The sequence below is a fragment of the Perca flavescens genome, chromosome 9 (genome assembly GCF_004354835.1).
Source record: "Perca flavescens isolate YP-PL-M2 chromosome 9, PFLA_1.0, whole genome shotgun sequence".
NCBI lineage: Eukaryota > Metazoa > Chordata > Actinopteri > Perciformes > Percidae > Perca > Perca flavescens.
In genome coordinates, this window is record NC_041339.1 from 7,968,724 (window position 1) to 7,990,159 (window position 21,436).

The following is a 21,436-nucleotide window of genomic DNA, read 5'->3' on the forward strand; positions in this document are numbered from 1 at the left end:
GAGACCCAAAGAATCCACTGCACATTTCCATAATGTTATTGACCAAGTGCCGAGATGCCTGGAAATATAAGCACACACACACACACACACCTCGTGTTATTTGCATGTCTATTACCTCAGAAAACTGCGGCTCTCGACATGAGGCAAGAAGAGCCAATTTGAAGCTCTGCTGCACATCCAACATCCCCCCACCGCCTGCACCCACACACCAACCCCCCGACACACCAGAGTCATGGCAGAAACTTGAGTGCAAAGAATTCTGGGAGTCAGGAAGTAGTGTAATGAAGGCCAACTGTGTCCTTTAGTGGGTTAAACAGACACACTTGACACGCATGATGGATCAGCCGTGAAATAGGCTGGAAGGCAAAGTTCAGCAAAGCCAGTGTGACAGGAATTTCAAACAGGATGTACCTGTCTATCTTTCCAACATGATGTCAGGCACCTCCAGTGGTGTTTAGATCGTAAAGGGAAGATAATAGGATCGCATATGACACAGGTGGCAGATTTAGCTGTTGTGACAGTACGAGAGGATTATACCACAGAGTCTGAGGATGTGAGGGGGATCGTAGTGGCTCAGTGAGCTGAGGGCTACACGATGTGTACTTGCCGCATGATTAAAAACACAGATTATAGTCTATATTTATAGCTCAGGTGCCTTGCTTTTCCATTTGAGCTACACAGGATGCGCTGCTAGATAGACCCTAAAAACACCTCTCTCGTACTCTGTTCTCACTCTGTAATATTCACACAGTTAACACAAGTTGAGTAGTTACTTGGTGGAAAACTTTTAATTTGCCTGTATACCTACTGATGACTTCGCCAGGGTTATTTAAGGGCTGTGAGTACTGCTACCTGCCCAATTTATGTTTGTCAATTTTTTGTCTACCCATACTATTGTCTTAAGGTGTGTTCTGACAAAATGCAAGGTACATTTAAAAATAATAGGTGCGTGGTGGGTTGCATAGTAAGTAGATGGAAAGACACGAGCTGGTGCTGATGCAAATGCCGGATTGGCGCAAACTGCGGTGAAGACACATATGTGCGAGTTGAAAATGTTTTAACTTGAGGAAAATTTTGCACCAATACCTTGGTTTTATGAATCCATTTCATTTACAAAGAGGGAAAAAAGCAGAGGGACTGGAAGATAATAACAGAATAGTTTACTATTGACATCTGTACAGATCGTACAGTGGGATGACTGCACAACCAGTCCAGATCTGGAGCCCCTATGATCAGAAAGCTTACAACTTTGGTGTCAGTATTACCAGTGTTGTACCTGAACGCGTTCATTGAACGAAAGTTCATGAACTTGTTCATATTTTGGGCGAACGTGAACTGAACGTACTGTATTACTGCCTGATGAATGTTACTGTGAACTCGTTCATTCTGGTGTCTGTGAACGGCACGCTCTCTCAGTTTAACTTCGTTCAATAGGGTGCCAGATTTCTTTAGCGCCTTCCAAGCGAAAACCCGGCTAAAACACACTGTAAACAGGCCTTAATATGTAGCGGAAAAAACACCCAATCTGGCAACACCAGCCACCAGTGTCGCACCGCCGCATGCGTCATCAAAACAAAAAGCAGCATGTACGCGACAGCAGCAAGGAGGGGTCGTATGATCATTTAAACGAGTTTTATGACAAGGTCGGTGAGGATGGGAAAAATCTAACATTTCTGTGCAAACTTTGCCCGCCGGCTTTCAAAAAGAAAATCCGCACTTCAGTCACACCCACAGCAAACCTGAAACGGCACATTGAACTGATTGGATATGAAGATTAAATCTGACGCATAGTTTCAGTGTTAAAATTGATACAATAATTGCTGTCTGTGGTTCTATATGGGCTGTGGCAATCATTTTGAAAAATAATAGCTCACAGCAACATATGGAAAAAATGAACTATGAACTAGTTCATTTTTGGAACTTAGTTAAAAATGTTGAGATATGAACTATGAACTGAACAAGTTCATTTTAAAATTTGTGAACTGGACTTTGAACTAATTCATGTAGAAAGTGAACTTTTCCCAACACTAGTATTACAATCAGGATTATTTTTTTCTACCAATGAAAAGCTTTTGATTAGAATAATTTAAAGGATGCTGTAATCACATAAATTATACACATCATAAATGTCCAGTTCAAATAATCAAGCTCAGATCATTAGTTGTATCTAGTTTGCACTACAAAGGTAGTGGTCTCTGGTCTGACCCAACCTGTCGCGTCAGATGGCTGCCCATCAAGAGCCAGGTTTTGTCCGTGGTTTCCACTTGTTAAAAGCAAGTTTTTCCTCGCCGCTGTCACACCAAATGCATGATCTTCTGGAAATTGGTGGGTCTCTGTAAATTATAGTGTGGTCTAGACCTACTCTACCTGTAATGTGTCATGAGATAACTTCTGTTATGATTTGACACTATAAATAAAATTGAATTGCATTGGTCAAGTCATGGTATACCTGGCCCATAACATAACCTAACCTAGTTTGATACTGTGACAGATTCAATGTGACAGATACATCATTACAGGGCCTGAAATTAACACCCGACCACATGCCAAAAGCAGGTGAATTTTGGCATTGGTGGTGAAACTGTCAATTTCCCTGCCACGTTGGCGGGAAGCCAATGACATTTGAGTGATGATTCATTAATTGTTTTTTGCCACTGTTCTTTCACATTTCAACCAAGTTCACCATTTCCTGGGATTGGAGCTCAAAAAGGTAGGGGCACATAAAAGAAAAGATTTTTTTTTTTTAAATACAAAAATATATGCTAAGAGTCATTAATTATTAATTATTCTAAACAAGTTCAAGAACGATGCTCGTGCATTTTCTGTATTTCACCTTAAAGGGTAACTACTGTTGTTTTCAACCTATTTTCCTATGGTTTTGTGTCTAAGTGACTGATGGGAGCAAAAATCTTTGACATTGGTCCAGTATTAAGCAAGATTGCTGCAGTCGGAAGTGGCAAAACAAGCTACAATGTAAGCTTACCAATAGGGCAATTGGCCAGCTTGTATTTACCTTCACAAACGTGGTAGTTTTGCCACTGACAGGTTCAGATTAATGTTCTAAGTGTCTGAAAACAAAAGGTAGTTACCCTTTAATGACGCAAAAAAACAACTGGCTGGTAAAAAGCCTGTGTGTTTAAAATCCACCTGCCACAGTGGCTGGTGGCCAAAAAAGTTAACTTCAGGCCCTGGTAGTGACATTACAGTAGTTGCATCCCTTGACCGGGCCACCCCAGTCAAAAAAAATGTTGGAAGTCGACGGAATAATATCATCATTCTGGCTTTGATTTCCATCCGGTTTTGTAACATAACTCTGCCGTGACCATTGTGAATGTGTCATCGTTTGGTATCCCTGCCGCAGAGCTAATCCATCCGTATCTGCAAGCAGACATTAATAAATCATAAGGAGAAGCTTTCAGAAGCTTTAACCTCCATGCATAATTCAGCCCGCACTGATGCTAATGCTACAGCTGCAGATCCCACACTCAACTGTTCAGTAGTGTCCCACTAAACAGCCAATTAACTGTAATGAATCCAGCAAAGTCCAACTCTCAGCAAAATGAACAGAGAAAGTACTTTCTCGTGAAAACTGTGTGAGCTAATTCCTGATGAGAACTCACTAAAAGTTTCTTCTCACCTTGAAACAAGATGGGAGGTCAGGCGTTGTGTGATAGTCACTTCATACTCGGGTACCCTTACTTTGAGCATGCTGAGAACTGTGTGGGCTAACTCCATTTGTGATCTTGAATAAATTGCCTTCAAATTGGAAACAACTTGTTGGAAAGTTTGACTTTATAGGATGCTTACTGCTATTCCTGTCACTCTGGCCCTGTTCAGACCTGGCATTAACATGTGTCAGAGTGACCCGATCACAAGTGAACAGCTCTCAGTAAGTCTGTTTACACCTAGTCTCGCATTGCCAGACCTTCCTTCACAGCGCGGAGGAGGAGGGTCTGGCTAGTCCACACAGTGTTCCGGGATGGGAGAAAAACGTGCTCTGGTTTATTGGCATTTCTTTAAACCAATCACAATCATCTTGGGCGGTGCTAAGTACCGGTCTGAGCCACAGTGCCACTGCAAAACAGCCTTGGGAAGAAACATGTTTTGGTGGAACGTGTACGTTCAAAGCTTGTTTTAGTCGTGCAACAGAAAACTCAGATTGGACAGATAGTTATGGAGCTAAATCAGGGCCAAATGTTTTGTTCATTTGAAAAAAATATATATAGTTGAAAAAATAAAGCTTGAAATTGAAAATTTAAGTTTTGGTCAAAACTTGGAAAAAATAAAACCATGTATTCAAACTTAAAATAAGTGTACCAATTTTTCTTTCAGTTTGAATAAAATATAGATTAAATTCTGGAATTATTTTGAATAAATTATAAATTTTCATTTTTCACTTTAATATTTGTTTTCAGTTCCACATTTCATGTTTTCAGATTCAAAACTTATTTTTTTACGCCTTCAAATCTTTTTTTTTTCGGTTTCAAATCTTTTTTTTTTTTTTTCAGATCTGTTTTTCACTTTCAGATAATTTTTTTTCGGTTTCAGACTTTTGGCCCTGATTTTGCGTGGGGGGCGTGGCTTCAACTCAGAGGGGCGTGGTATTATGAGTGACAGCCTAACAACGAAGGCAGAAGACTCCTCTGTCATGTTGACTTCAGGAAATGGTGTTACTGTGAGAACTATGACTGAATGCTTTCTATCCACTATATACATGTGATGTTTACTTAATAAACTGATGCCACTGATGAGTGACAAAGTTCCATTTAAAAAATTGTATTGGACAACACATGGTACCAATTACACTATAAGAGCAATAAACTGATTGTGCAGTTCGGCAGGAACAATGACTTCTCCAACTTCCATGTATGACATTGAATGTAGCACCACAGTATTCACTCGGCAGTCAGCATAGCGTCCGCTCCGCCAAGGCAACCTGCTGGCGCAGCCCACAGGTAAGACATGTGAAAGATATTAGCCTTTTTGAATAGATACTTTGGGACATTATCCCCGCAGTGGCATTTTTTTTTTTGTCATTAACACATAAAGGGAAAATAGGTGGACAGCTGGAAATGAAGCATCGCTAGCACAAAAGTTAGCATTAACTAACGTTAGCTTCACACTAGCTGGTGTTTTTACACCAATTTTAGTGTCCAGCTCAAGTTTTTTGACTTTAACGTGTAGTGGTCTTTGTTAACCTCTGTTTGTCACAATGACCATAACTCGACAGTGGCTGCCTGCAGCCGTACAGCCTTATAAATGTAAAACATTATAGATAACTAACATTGCTAGTGTTACCTTTTCATGGTTAGTTTAAACAACATAACTTGTCCTGGTCCGCTTTGTTAATCAATCAATCAATCAAAGCTTTTATTACGGACACACACGGTCCAGAAAACAGACAGTAAGACATACAAATACAAAAAGACAAGTTAGTGTATTCTGATACTTAAGTTAGGCTGTGGTAGAAGCCTTCAAAGTTTGCCCACTTGGCATATTTTGTAAGGCATAACTGTCATGCTGTTACATGTAACGTTATAGTGTAAAACGTAATTTATCAGGCCAGAGCATTAATGTAAAGTCATATTTGTCTACTCTGTAAAAACAGACCTTCTTCACTGCAGCCACTGTCAAGTTATGGTCATTCTGACAAACCGAGGTTAACAAAGACCAATACACGTTAAAGTAAAAAAAACTTGAGCTGGACATTGAAATTAGTGTAAAAACACCAGCTAGTGTGAAGCTAACGTTAGTTAATGCTAACTTTAGTGCTAGCGATGCTTGATTGCCAGCTTTGTCCAGCTGTCCACCTATTTTCCTTTTATGTGTTAATCACAAAAAAAATGCCACTGAGGGGATAACGTCGCAAAGTATCTATTCAAAAATGCTAATATCTTTCACATGTCCTACCTGTGGGCTGGTGCCAGTGAATACTGTGGTGCTATAAGTCATACATGGAAGTGGGAGAAGTCATTGTTCCTGCTGAACTGCACAATCTGGCACAGTTTATTGCTCTTATAGTGTAATTGGTACCATTTGTTGTCCAAAACATTTTTTTAAATGGAACTTTGTCACTGGCATCAGTTTAAGTAAACATCACATGTATATAGTGGATAGAAAGCATTCAGTCATAGTTCTCACAGTAACACCATTTCCTGAAGTCAACATGACAGAGGAGTCTTCTGCCTTCTTTGATAGGCTGTCACTCATAATGCCACGCCCCTCTGAGTTGAAGCCACGCCCCCCACGCCAAATCAGAAAACATGAAATGTGGAACTGAAAACAAATATAAAAGTGAAAAATGAAAATTTATAATTTATTCAAAATAATTCCAGAATTGAATCTATATTTTATTCAAACTGAAAGAAAAATTGGTACACTTATTTTTAGTTCAAATACATGGTTTTATTTTTTCCAAGTTTTGACCAAAACTTAAATTTTCAATTTCAAGCTTTATTTTTTCAACTATATATATTTTTTTCGAATGAACAAAACATTTGGCCCCGATTTAGCTCCATAGATAGTCTAGCTAGCTGTCTGGATTTACCCTGCAGAGATCTGAGGAGCAGGTAACCATAGTCCTCATAAATGGAATTTCCGGCGGCATCAGAGCAATCCCGGAAGTAGAACGTCATTCATAGAGGCTAGTCATTTCCTTATCTGCAGCCAAACAGTGTTGCTTTTGCTGTAATATTTTTTTCATATTCTCATAGGTCAAAGTAGGCAGCACGCGATCGGCCCATTTTGTGTGGTAGAAGAGTCAAAGAAACGCCCCCTTCTATGGGAACGCGCACCAAGCCTGAGAAAAAAGCCAGGACTTCTTCTTTTTCTATTCACAAACATGGCTATGATTGTCCATTTAAAGGGGGAAATAGATGGTGTGTTGCCACCGTGTATATAAATCAATATGCTAATGACTACATGTTCCATTCATTGGGTTCATCTGAATCATGTAGAGGTTTGTAAATAACCCAAGGGGCCTGGTGAAAAGGCCCACATGTCAACATGCATGTCAAAAATTAACAAGCGGAAATGGTTTGAACATTCTCTGTTTGGAAACATCAGAGGGACACAGGAAAATACGCGTTGCATGTTAAAGGTTAACACAATCACATAGCCATACACATTTCACACAACCAGTGGTGTATAATATCAAAGAGACCCCGTACAAAGCGCAATCACAAAGTGATGGCCAGCAGTTCTCATTTGTTAAACATAGCAAGGGGATATGGAAATAAATCACATGGCAGCTGCATTCAAAAGGATAGAGGAAATTGCCTCACTACCAGGGGCAACAACTTGGCATAAACCGTGAGGCCTCTGATAAGTGAAATGTGCCAGAAACAATTATTTTTCTCTTTTTCCACAAAGGGAGAACACAGTTTCTATTCCACTGTGTTCTGTGTTCTGCTCTCTGATGAGTCTGGAACATGGCATGTCTTTCAGGCAGGTTGCCCCATTGTTATGATGGACAGAAACGTTTCCAAGATCAGCATCTGCACCACTAACAATGCTGCACCCAAAGAGGCTGCCTAGCCCCCTTCATATCTGGACAGCACCAATCCAATATGGTATTATTTCGCTAGCCATGTTTCCATCTAATTGTCAATCGAATTTTAAGCGAACTTTTAAAATGTCGCAAAAAAGAAGGAAAAAAAGAAAATGCGAATTAGAAGAGTTTCAATCAACTGGTTTAGCGTGAATAAACTAGACCACGCAAAGTTTAGTTTCATCAGAAGTTGATGTTACGCATGGTTGTAGATTGCAAACCAGCTTGCTAAATCAAAGAGTTTAGAAGCTATGTTCTTTGGCTAAATGGAGAGAGGTAGCATTGTACAAGTTGGCCACCTATGCGGAATACAGGGTTGTGGCAGAGACATTTGGTGTCAACAAGCCAACCGTCACCGCTGTGTGTATGCGGTGTGCCGGGCCATATGATTCAAGCTGTTGAACCAATCTTTCAATTTACCCGACGTGGCTGAGGCACAGACTATAGCGAACCGCAACTCCACTATGCACCTTGCGCAACAAGTGGGACCCATATCCCAATCCTTCCCCCATCCGATGGATACCAGGACTATAGTCATGTGAGTTACATGTTCGCTATGTCACAACTTATTCTGCGAAGCTGTTTCCGTTTCCCATTTTGCGCTTTAACTCTTTTTTGAAAAAGGCAAAAACCACCTCAACTGAGTGTAAAAACCTTTTTGCAAATTTGAGGAAGTTTTTTGAATTTTGCCGTTTCCAGCAACATTTTCTAACGTGATACTACCATCCCCATTATTACTTCTAACAAGTTTGAGTTTTACAACTGAATAAGACTGCATTCACACTGACAATAGCACTTGGTCATTCATTCCAATGCAACCAGGTCAGCCAGCAAAAAAGTTTAACCTGGCTTAAATTTTGCTTGTTAGCAAGGCACTGCATTAGTTCATCAAATATACGCATCCACACATTCCTGGTAGAAGGAACAGTATGGCATTGTTGAATACTGTTTAACACAAAATTGTCAAGAAGGAAAATAAGTATTGCTGCTGTGAAACAATTCCAAAGTTTTTAAAAGATCTAGCCTCAAATTATTATAGGGATAGGCAATGCCATCAAATTTGGTTTCAATCAGATGATGCATCATTAATATGCTACTTCTGAATATATTTAACAACTATTGAAATATTTAGATGATATTAGATTCAACAATATTGGCATTGCACACAGTAAGTGCAGTTTAGCACCTAACCAAATAGTGAGTAGCAAAAGTGCATATAGAGATATATAAAGACAAACAAATGTAGAAAATTAATGAAAGACCCATAGTATACAAAGAAGGGTTGTAACAATCATATATGAAACCAAGCAAAACAATATTAAAATGTAAAGCAGCAAACCCTAATAAATAGTATGCACAGTACTTGCCAAACATTAGGCATTTCTGTTTTAATTACCTAATCAATTCTTAGAAGTAGCAAGATGATTGCTGCACGCATACACACAACAGCAGCAGAGATGCAGAGTGCAGCACAAAGAAGAGTGTTTCCAGGAAGTGAAATCTTTTTTGTATCGATCCTTTTGACACTAGTATCGATACTCAGAACAAGACTGTAGTATCAATACTTTGGGGATCAATTTGCCCACCTCTGATTCATACAACAGCAGCAGAGAAGCAGAGGATTGCAGCACTAAGATTCATTTGCTTTAACGGGAGATGGACCCTATTGATCTAGTATCTATACTCAAAACAAGACCATGGGCCCAATTTTAACGGTCTAAGCACACGGAGTGAAGCGCATGGCGCAGGTGCGTTTAGGGCGTGTACGAATCCAACTTTGCAAGTTATACAGCGGAAAAAGGGGTCCGTGCGCCAGGCGCAATGTTCAAAAGGGTGGTATTTAGTGTCTTAATTAATCATAGGTCTGCTTTGGTCATAACATGCGATAAACCAATCAGAGTGTCATCTCCCATTCCCTTTAAAAGCCAGGCGCATTTGTACTTTGGAAGGAAGGAAAGATTTTCAGGAGAAGAAACTGATCTGCTCGTGCGTGAAGTGAAAGCGCTCGAGCAGATCATATATGGCATGAGCACTATGCCACCTAAACTCCATAATACTATTTCACATTGTAATATTTTTATTTTTAATCTTTTTTGTGCTGTAGCGCATCCCTGTGTGTGTAAAAAGCATAGTGTGCGCGTATTTTACTAATTCGCTGTTAAAATAGCAATGAAATGCTGCGTTATTGACTTTAGACGAGGTTTTTGTTGGTCAGTGGCACGATTACTGCCTCAAGATAGGAATACGCCAAAAACGCACTTGAACACACCTCCCTGTAAGACCAGCACAGATGGGCGCAGGTGCATTTGCTATTTAAACGATGTGGGCGCTGGACGGGAAATTGACAACTGCATTGGTCTTAAACTAGCAAAGACACTTGCGTCGGGCTTTGCGCTGCACTGTGCAAGATAGGGGCCCTAATATTTTTCAGGTATTTAACTACCACAAATGTCTTGGCATCTGATAGTCCTACAAACTTGTGGGTGTATTACTCAGTAGACTTCAAGTAGACTTCCTCAAACATATTTAATTTTCCCACCAGTAACAGCTCCTTGCTTTTAAGTGCTCTTTTTGGTTTTCCTCTTGTCGTTTAAGCCAGTAATTTAATGTAATCTAAATGGAGACAGTCAACAGTTGACATTGATACAGTTTTTTTCAGACTTTCCTCAAATGTTTTCTTTTTGTCTTGATTATTGTGATTACTGAATAATTTTACTTCCTTGGGATGTGGCTTCGTTTTAGGGCTCGCATGCCAAAGGTAATGAGCCAATCTGCCGTGTTTCAATATAAATCCAACCTTTCCTTAACATTGCCCATGGTGTTTTATTGGCCTAAACTACACACAGAATGCAGGCGGCAAACTCTGGTCTTCTTAATCAAATTGTTTACAGAGTGTGTGTTTCTCAAATCAAACTGTTCATCTATTTTCTCCAAATTAAACTGCTAAGCGAGCTTTTATACACCAAATCAAACAAATCAAAGTTAGAGTCATTGCTGTTTTCTAAGTCAGTCATTTTTTATGTGTCTTCATAGACTTTTCAGTTGGCACTGGTTCAGTTCTGTACTACTAAGTGTCAACATGGTTACAGGGCAAGATAGAATATCCAAGCTGTAGCATCTCTTCCAAGAATAAATGAATGCTACAGCAGCATGGTGCATATCAGACTAGATGAATGCTGGAATAACAAGGAGTAAACCTGACAGCGAACACCTGCCGATGATATCTAACCAAACACTGTCTTGTGTGTGCAAGAAGAATCTGCAGATGACTTGTTTTTTCCCCACAATTTTCATTCGTGCAGCACTACATGTGACATTCAAAGGCATGTAAGAAATATATGGAAAACACATACATGAAGATATGCTCATACCCATCCAAGAACCACACACACACACTTCTTCCATCTTACTGAGTTTTTTATGCGTGCAAAAACACTGTCGGTTCTTCTTCAACACCCACACACATACACAACCCACACCTACACACTGCCATGCATATTAATACATAACACACTACATAAGAGAATCGGGAACGATGGGTATGTATGAGAAGGCAGAGGCTTTGATTTGCTGTGGCTGTCTCAGCAGGCAGCGTGCGACAACACAGCGGTGATACAACACTACAAGGAAGAGTCAAATTAACAAGCTGAGGAAGGAGGAGGAGAGGATGGAGAGAGGGAGACAACAAAGTCCAAACAATAAACTGAGAGGTGGGGAAAAGTCTGGGGAATGTTATACAGAGCCCTGGCAAACAGTGGAATTACATTTACTCTAAACAGCTCTTCCACTGGCAGCATTTCCACTGGGGAGCACTCCTGACAGCTCCTTGTTGCCTTATTTCTCCATATGAAAAGGAAGGTGCTGTTGACATCATTGAGAACTAAGCATGTTTTAAAGCTCTTAAAACTCAAAGGGCCTGAAATGTAAAAAATAAATAAAAATAAATCCAGGCAAAACAGGTGCGTCACATAGAACAGCAGGAAATGCTTAGTTCCCACAACCTAAGTGTACATTAATTGTGGTAAAATTGTCTACATTTCACCAAATTGTGGGAGAATGTAGTATGTGTGAAGTACAGCCCCACCCAAAATGACTGAAAGTCTCAGTGTGTTGAATTCACATCTTCTTCACTGTCTTGCCACCGGGAGACGCAGTAACGCTTCCTTTAACACACAGTACAGCATGTCTGTCTGATAAGCCAGGCCTTTGAACACTATCGCAGGATCATCACATCGAAAATACGTTTGTAGTAGAGGACTTTTAAGAACACCTCCTTGTAGAAACGTGGCTGCATTTTGGAGAAAAAAATAATGGTGCAGCTTACTTTACTGCACTAATGGATCCAAAGTCCATCTTGAGATAGGGATGACTCATTTAAAGAATGATGTGGAACATAATTTTGGGTGTAATACATTCACATTTGCACATGGGGTAATGCAATATGTCACATGTTATGTATATAACTTCACATTTCAACATTTCTGTCAAAGGTTAAAAAACATGTACTTTATTTGTATGGGTGAGGAAACTCATATGTAGGAATAAAGAGAAATATTTAGTAGTAGTAGTAGTAGTAGTAGAAGATGCTAGTTGCTACGGCCTTATCATTAAGTCCTACTTAACTAAATATATGTATTAGATCTTTGGCTTTACAGTAGTCTCGCTTTGCCAGACCTTCCTCTACAGCGCTGCGAAGGAGGGTCTGGCTAGTTCACATAGCATTCCTGGATGGGAGAAAAACGTGCTCTGGTTTATTGGCAGTTTTTTAAACCAATCACAATCGTCATGGCTGCTTTCTTTGTGTTGGCATTCTAAACTCTGGTGGATTTCTGAGGACTATGGTTACCTGCTCCTCAGATCTCTGCAGGGTAAATCCAGACAGTTAGCTAGACTATCTGTCCAATCTGAGTTTTCTGTTGCACGACTAAAACAACCGTGGAACATGCATGTTCCACCAAAACATGCATGTTCCACCAAAACAAGTTCCTTCCCAAGGCTATTTTTGCAGAAGCGCCATGGCTCCGTTCGGCGAAGAGAGAGGGGGAAGACATGCAGGAAATTGTCACTGGTTGGACTCAAATCCTTGAACTTCTTCGTCGAAGCATACACCTCTATACATGTGCACCTGCTCTACCAACTGAGCTAACCTGGCCATGAATGCCCCATGTTTGAAAACAAATCGAGAAATCTTAGAAAATCAAGAAAGAAAACTTAAAAAATGTGAAAAAGCGACAAACGTCGGAAAAAAAGTGACAACATTGACTTTAACCTCCCAAAACCAACGTCCATGGCCGACAAAAGTCGTCTGAGAACAAATTATGCAATTCCGAATGTAAAAAACTAAAATCATGTTTCATGGACAATTTGTGGTGGTTGGAGTCCGGCTGGCTGTGAGTTCCTGTTTTTCTTTTCCTCATGTTTTGCTGTCAGTTTGTGTTGCCTCTGTTTCTCTCTGTGTTCCCCCCTCCCTTCCTGTCTGTGCCAGCCAGCTGATTGCGCACACCTGCTCGCCTCCTCACTACCGCTCTTCCCACCATACACACCTGCCGGCCATCAACTCCAATCAAGCCCAGTATATAAACCCCGGATTGACTCACCACCTTCGCTTGATCGTTGCTCCTGCCTACTTGGTGACACGCGTCTCAAGCTTCTGCAAATTCCCCTGAGTGTTCTTCTGCTTGTATCTTTGTAATCCGTTTTCTGTCTTTTTGTTTCAGCCATTGCCTTCCTCGTCACTCTGCCTCCAGTCAGCTGGCTCCTCCATCCAGTTCCCCCTCACGGTTTCCTGCACCAGCCTGCCTCAGCCCTCGCCTCTCCGCGCTCCAGTACTTCCCTGTCGAGTTCTCAGACCCGGTCTCCCCGTGCCTCTGTTCCCGGTTCCAGCCCCCGTGCCTGTGCTCCCCTCTCTGGCATCCACCTCCCCACTTCCCCATTCACTTTCCCACTTTTCCTAATAAAGTGATTTGTGCTGAGTTCTGCATTTGGGTCCGTTCTGTCCTAACCGTAACAGAACGATCAAGCCATCATGGACCCAGCAGGCTCACAATCCCCCTCTGACTCTCCCAACCCCCCGCCCCAGGACTTGCTGTTCGCCGTGTCCGCTCAGGGTGCGTTGCTCGGTCAGCATTCCTCGGCTATTCAGGCCATGGCCGAGTCCATTCGCACCCTGACCGAAGAGATCCGGCGTCTGAGTGCCCAGTCTCCTTACTCCGACATGTCCAACCCTCCCATTAATGTCTCTCAGCCCGCTTCTGCGTCTCGCACTCCCACTCACGATCCGGTCGCATCCTCCGTCGCTTCTCCGCCTCTCGAGTCCCCAGTTTCCCTCCCCGAGAAATTCTCCGGCATACTGGGAACCTGCGAGGGGTTTCTCGTGCAGTGCGACCTGGTGTTTCGGAGGCAGTCACTAACCTACAGCTCAGACGAGGCCAAGGTGTGTTGCGTCGCCGGGTTGCTCCGCGACCGCGCCCTGGAGTGGTACACCTCTGTGAGCAAGGGGCAGCCTCACCTCCTCTCCTCATACTCCTCCTTTGTGGGGGGATGATGAGGGTGTTTGATCACCCTGTGCAAGGGAGGGCTAAGGCTTCCGGCTCATGACGCTCCGGCAGGGGTTCGCGCAGCGTCGCGGAGTACTCCGTTGACTTCCGCATTCTGGCCGCTAGATCGGGTTGGAACAGCCCGGCTCTCCGTTCTTGGCGTTCCTGGGCGGCCTTAGTGAGCGGATTAAGGACCACTTGGCTGCCAGGGGCGAGCCGCGGAGCCTCGATGGGCTCATTGAAGCGGCCATCGATTTGAACAATCGTCTCCGGAGAGGATAGAGAACGGGGTCCCGCGGCTCCTCCTCTTCCCGTCCTGCCTTCCGCCACCACGGGTCCCTGCTCCCCGCCTTCCCAGTCGCGCTCGGCGGCACCCCGGCTCCTCCCTCTCCTCCTCCACCCGAACCCATGCAATTGGGCCGCGCCGCCCTCACCCCGAGGAGGCGGGAACGCCGTCGTCTCGCCGGGTGTGTATTTACTGTGGTCAGCCCGGTCATTATCTGTCCACCTGCCGGTTCGCCCAAAAGAGTCGGCTCGCCAGTAGCCTTGGGAGCTCTGGCGAGCCGACATTCTCCCAATTCCGCTTCCTGCTGGATGTTTCCCTATCATGGCAGGAGGGATCGCTTCCTCTGGGGGCGTTGGTTGATTCCGTGCCGACGAAAATCTTTTTAGACGTTGAGATCGCTCGGCAGCTCGCCATCCCCAAATACCCCTAGATACTCCCCTCCATGCCACCGGCCTCAGTGGTCAGCCCCTCACCACAGTTACTCACTGCACTCCCCAGCTCCGCCTCCTCACCTCGGGTAATCACCATGAGTCGATCTTGTTTCACCTCGTCACCTCCCCGTCAACCCTATCGCTCTGGGTCTCCCCTGGCTCATTCTGCACAACCCCAACGAGACTGGGCGCGGGGAAGATCAGGAATTGGAGCGCTCATTGCCATGCATCTTGCCTATTGTCCGCCGAGCCCCGGTAAGCCCACCCAAATTCACCCTCCTCCTGTTCCTCCTGATTTAACCCTCGTTCCCTCAGAGTACCATGACCTTGCCACCGTGTTCAGTAAAGAGCAGGCCCTGTCTTTACCCCCCCACCGCCCTTATGACTGCTCCATCTCCCTCCTCCCGGACGCCCCGCTCCCGTCTAGCCATCTGTTTAATCTGTCTCTTCCGGAGAGAGAAGCTATGGAGCAGTATATTAAAGATTCCCTGGCTGCTGGCATCATTCGCCCCTCATCGTCCCCTCTAGGCGCTGGCTTTTTCTTTGTCTCCAAGAAAGACAAATCCCTCCGTCCTTGTATCGACTACCGGGGGCTCAACTCCATCACGGTCAAAAACAAATACCCTCTTTCCCTTATGGACTCTGTTTTTGAGTCCCTCTCCCGGTCTGCCATTTTTACGAAGTTAGACCTTCGCAACGCTTATCATCTAGTGCGGATCCGGGAGGGGGACGAATGGAAAACGGCATTTAACACCCCACTAGGGCACTACGAGTATCTGGTAATGCCATTCGGCCTCACCAATGCCCCCGCCGTTTTCCAAGCCCTCATTAACGACGTCCTTCGTGACTTTTTGCACCGGTTTGTGTTTGTTTACTTAGACGATATCCTCCCCCGACCCAGTCCAACACATTGAGCATGTCCGCCTGGTTCTGCAGCGGCTTCTGGAAAACCGTCTTTTTGTAAAAGCTGAAAAGTGTGAATTCCACGTCCCATCCGTACAGTTCCTCGGTTTCATCATTGAGCGTGGGCAGCTTCGCTGACCCGGCCAAAATCCGGCTGTTGTGGAGTGGCCCACTCCCACTTCTATCAAACAGCTGCAGCGCTTTTGGGCTTTGCCAACTTCTATCGGCGCTTTATTCGTAATTACAGTTCCCTGGTCGCTCCCCTCACTGCCTCTCACCTCCCCTCTGTGCCCTTCGCCTGGTCCGCAGAAGCCGCTGCAGCTTTCTCCCTCCTGAAAACAAAGTTCACCTCCGCCCCCATCCTCACTAACCCTGACCCCTCCCTTCAATTCGTGGTGGAGGTGGATGCCTCAGATGTGGGCGTCGGGCGCTACCCTGTCCCAGCGCCCCCCGCTGACCACAAGCTCCACCCTTGCGCCTTCTTCTCCCGCCCGCCTGACCCCCACTGAGCGCAACTACTGCGTGGGAGACCGGGAACTATTGGCAGTGAAACTGGCCCTGGAGGAATGGAGACATTGGCTTGAGGGCTCTGAACACCCCTTCCTGGTTTGGACGGACCACAAAAACCTGTCATACATCCAGAGCGCCCAAAGACTCAACTCCCGCCAGGCTAGGTGGGCCCTGTTCTTCAACCGTTCAACTTTACCCTGTCTTATCGTCCCGGATCCCGCAACACCAAGCCAGACGCCCTGTCCCGTCTCCATTCTACTGACGACCGGTTAACCAACCTGATACCATCTTGCCCGTTCCTGCCTGGTCGCGTCCCTGGTTTGGGACGTGGAGTCCGCCGTCCGCCCGGGCCCAGTCCACGGACCCTGACCCTGGTACCGGTCCCCCTAACCGCCTCTACGTCCCCCCCAGCGTCCGCTCCCAGGTCCTCCAATGGGCGCACGCTTCAAAGTTCAGCTGCCACCCAGGAATGGCCCGGACCCTGTTCCTGCTCCGACAGAGATTTTGGTGGCCCCCATGGAAAGGGACTGCCGGGACTTTGTGGCAGCCTGTGAGGTGTGCGCCCGTGCCAAGGCATCCCATCAGCCGCCCGCCCGGTCTGCTCCGCCCCCCGGTCCCCGGTCGGCCCTGGTCCCACATCGCCCTGGACTTTGTCACCGGACTGCCCAACTCCAACGGCAACACGGTCATCCTCACCATCGTGGATCGGTTCTCAAAATCAGTCCACTTCATCCCCCTGTCCAAGTTACCTACTTCCCTGAAACGGCTCGTCTCCTTGTCCACCATGTCTTCAGACTCCATGGCATTCCTCAGGACATTGTCTCCGACCGGGGCCCCAGTTTTCTTCCCAAGTGTGGAAAGCCTTCTGCCAAGCCCTCGGTGCCACCGCCAGCCTGTCATCCGGCTATCACCCCCAGACCAACGGGCAAACCGAAAGGGCCAACCAAGACCTGGGGGCGGCCCTCCGTGTGTGGCCTACCGCAATCCCACCTCGTGGAGTTCCTATCTCCCCTGGGTCGAGTACGCCCACAACTCTCTCATCAGCGCTGCCACTGGGATGTCTCCGTTTATGTGCGCCATGGGGTTCCAGCCCCCGCTGTTCCCGTCCTTGGAGGAGAAAGTAACGGTTCCGTCGGTCCAGACCCATCTCCGACGTTGTCGTCGAGTGTGGAGGGAGGCTAGGGCTGCTCTCCAACGAACAGCTGCCCGGAACAAACGCCTGGCAGACCGCCATCGCATCCCCGCTCCCTCCTACCGGCCGGGCTAGAGGGTGTGGCTCTCCCCTTCCGTCCACCTCCAAGAAACTCGCCCCCCGGTTCGTGGGTCCCTATACCATTGAGTCGGTTGTGAACCCCACCACGGTCAGGCTAACACTCCCATCGCACATGAAAATCCACCCAGTTTTCCATGTCTCCCATATCAAACCGGTCTCCACAAGTCCTCTCTCCGTCCCAGTGGCAGCACCTCCTCCTCCACGCATCATCGACGGCCACCCGCCTACACAGTGCGACGCCTCCTGGATGTACGACGTAGAGGTCGGGGTTATCGGTACCTGGTGGACTGGGCGGATATGGTCCCGAGGAGCGGTCGTGGATTCCCACTAGCCAGATACTTGACAGGACCCTGCTGGGCGACTTCTACAGGGCCCACCCGGACAAGCCTGGCGGTCCGCCTGGAGGCGTCCGTTGAGGAGGGGTACTGTGGTGGTTGGAGTCCGGCTGGCTGTGAGTTCCTGTTTTTCTTTTCCTCATGTTTTGCTGTCAGTTTGTGTTGCCTCTGTTTCTCTCTGTGTTCCCCCCTCCCTTCCTGTCTGTGCCAGCCAGCTGATTGCGCACACCTGCTCGCCTCCTCACTACCGCTCTTCCCACCATACACACCTGCCGGCCATCAACTCCAATCAAGCCCAGTATATAAACCCCGGATTGACTCACCACCTTCGCTTGATCGTTGCTCCTGCCTACTTGGTGACACGCGTCTCAAGCTTCTGCAAATTCCCCTGAGTGTTCTTCTGCTTGTATCTTTGTAATCCGTTTTCTGTCTTTTTTGTTTCAGCCATTGCCTTCCTCGTCACTCTGCCTCCAGTCAGCTGGCTCCTCCATCCAGTTCCCCCTCACGGTTTCCTGCACCAGCCTGCCTCAGCCCTCGCCTCTCCGCGCTCCAGTACTTCCCTGTCGAGTTCTCAGACCCGGTCTCCCCGTGCCTCTGTTCCCGGTTCCAGCCCCCGTGCCTGTGCTCCCCTCTCTGGCATCCACCTCCCCACTTCCCCATTCACTTTCCCACTTTTCCTAATAAAGTGATTTGTGCTGAGTTCTGCATTTGGGTCCGTTCTGTCCTAACCGTAACACAATTTCCTTTAAAATATACAGTCATACAACTGTTAATAAACAGATATTTCTTAGAGTGTAGGCAGTCTCTGGTAGTTGAATAAAGTATGGTTGATATGAGTAATGAGGTGTCCTTTCACATCTTCTGTTCTTCTGAGCTGTATTAGCGCAGGGGACCTGAGAGCATTGTGATTGGTGAGAGAGCAGACAGCCAGCATCTGTCTCTCTCTCTCTCTCTCTCTCTCTCTCTCTCTCTCTCTCTCTCTCTCTCTCTCTCTCTCTCTCTCTCTCTCTCTCTTCCACATCACATCCCTCCACATACACGTTCCCACACTCTTACACATGCTCACACAGCAGTCCAGACATCTGCTGGGGCTCTACCGGGTCTTGCCACTGTGGTACTGGGACTCTTACAAGGACTAAAGATACTTCAGCGTTAATGACACATCCCTATCGGCCAGACCGGGCAGGAAAAACAGGAAGTGGGGACAAGACTGAGGGTCGGAGAGGTCATCCGTCTTGGGAGGGTGATTTAAATACAGTAGGAAAGAGTCACAGAGACACAGAGATATATATACCGTCCTCTGCCGAGGCCAAGGTACAGTAGAACATGTGAGTAAGTTTTAGGCAATGACCAGATTCCAAAATTGTACTTGTACTTGTGTTTTTTTTTACCGGTAATATTTTTTTATTTTTTTATTTTATTTTTATTTCTTTATTAGAGGTTAAAAACACTTTTAATAGGGAGTAGAGTTTGTTTACCACATCATATGTGGAGACTAATTTAATGGGAATTTCTAAATGTTAAAAGGTAGCTTGCACAGGTTTAACACAATCATATATTTCATTTTCTTTCGTTTTTTGGTTAATCATAGTGGGAAAAGGGTGTCTTAGGCTCTGTTTAGACGGAAACGATCTGAAGAGAAAACGCAAAAGTGGCGTTGCGTTCTCACTTTTTATTCCGCATTTAGACAAGCGTTTTGGGGAGGAATTTTGCGTGGATATGGTGACGCAAAAGTGTGTGAAATTCGATGTAGTATGCACACCAGGCGGCTTGGTGGTAGCGTGAAGCACTGCCACACAACACCACCAAGTCCGCGCACCTGTGTAGAACCTTCCTTCTATTTCTCTCCCTCTCCTCCTCCTCTCTCCCTCTCCTCTCCCTAGTAGCACGAAACCAAAGCATGGCGAAACAGAAATTTTGTCTGGACAGACGAGGAGGTGGAGTTACTGCTCCAAACAACCTTAGATTACAATGCCACAAAGGCACAACAGGGCGTGGACTGGGAGTCCTGCCAGTCAAAATATATAGACATATGGACCGAATTTCTTCAGCAGTATCTTGTACCTGGAGGGCCGTCATATCCACACCAGAAAGATGCTATCTGTAAAAGTCAGATATCATCAAAGCTGAAAGCCATCTGGACCAAGTATAGGCAGGCTGTGGATACCCAACGGCGGAGTGGCCATGGGCAAGTAATCACTCTATATTTTGATTTATGTAACAAAATATCTGGTGCCACCATGAGCAGATCGGAGCAGATGTTTTTACCCAGACGATTACCACTTTGGAGGGTGGTTTCACTTATAGAACTATAAATTTAAGATTATCTAATTATTTATTTAATAGTTTTTTTATTAGATCATTAGATTAGATTATTATTTTTAAGCTATGTGGAGGCAATCCTAGACTGCTTTTCCCCCCCTTAATATCATACAGTCCCTTTAAAGGTCCCATGACACGGTGCTCTTTGGATGCTTTTATATAGGCCTTAGTGGTCCCCTAACACTGTATCTGAAGTCTCTTTTATATAGGCCTTAGTGGTCCTCTAACACTGTATCTGAAGTCTCTTTTATATAGGCCTTAGTGGTCCCCTAACACTGTATCTGAAGTCTCTTTTATATAGGCCTTAGTGGTCCCCTAACACTGTATCTGAAGTCTCTTTTATATAGGCCTTAGTGGTCCCCTAACACTGTATCTGAAGTCTCTTTTATATAGGCCTTAGTGGTCCCCTAATACTGTATCTGAAGTCTCTTTTATATAGGCCTTAGTGGTCCCCTAACACTGTATCTGAAGTCTCTTTTATATAGACCTTAGTGGTCCCCTAATACTGTATCTGAAGTCTCTTTTATATAGGCCTTAGTGGTCCCCAATACTGTATCTGAAGTCTCTTTTATATAGGCCTTAGTGGTCCCCTAACACTGTATCTGAAGTCTCTTTTATATAGGCCTTAGTGGTCCCCTAACACTGTATCTGAAGTCTCTTTTATATAGGCCTTAGTGGTCCCCTAGCACTGTATCTGAAGTCTCTTTTATATAGACCTTAGTGGTCCCCTAATACTGTATCTGAAGTCTCTTTTATATAGGCCTTAGTGGTCCCCTAATACTGTATCTGAAGTCTCTTTCCCGAAATTCAGCCTTGGTGCAGAATTACAGCCACTAGAGCCAGTCCCACAATGAGCTTTCCTTAGGATGTGTCTGTAGCTACTGAGGAGGAGAGAGGGGGGGCAAGGTGGATGTTGGGGGTGTGGCCTTGACCAACTGCCATTTTGCTCGTTTGAAAGCCATGATATTTCTCTTTCTAATGGGCAGGCCAAATTCTCTGGGCAGGCAAAGCAGAGAAAGGGGAGGTAACATTGCTCCTTATGACCTCATAAGGAGCAAGATTCCAGATCGGCCCATCTAAGCTTTCATTTTCTGAAAGGCAGAGCAGGATACCCAGGGCTCGGTTTACACCTATCAACATTTCTAGCCACTGGGGGACCATAGGCAGGCTGGGGGAACTCATATTACTGTTAAAAAAACTCATAAAGTGACATGTTCATGCCATGTAATAAAATAAAGTATAAATCAAAACAAGTATAGTTAATATATACTACTTTCTTAGTTAGGTAGAA

At 45.2% G+C, this 21,436-nt stretch overlaps 1 long non-coding RNA gene across 1 annotated transcript; it reads left to right on the top strand.

The window, feature by feature from the left end:
- The first annotated feature begins 17,923 nt into the window (after nucleotides 1-17,923).
- On the top strand, nucleotides 17,924-18,522 carry LOC114561062 (uncharacterized). The gene is made up of 2 exons (XR_003693305.1): nucleotides 17,924-18,179; nucleotides 18,268-18,522. It is a non-coding gene; the product is annotated as an uncharacterized LOC114561062 (long non-coding RNA).
- The last annotated feature ends 2,914 nt before the right edge of the window (nucleotides 18,523-21,436 follow it).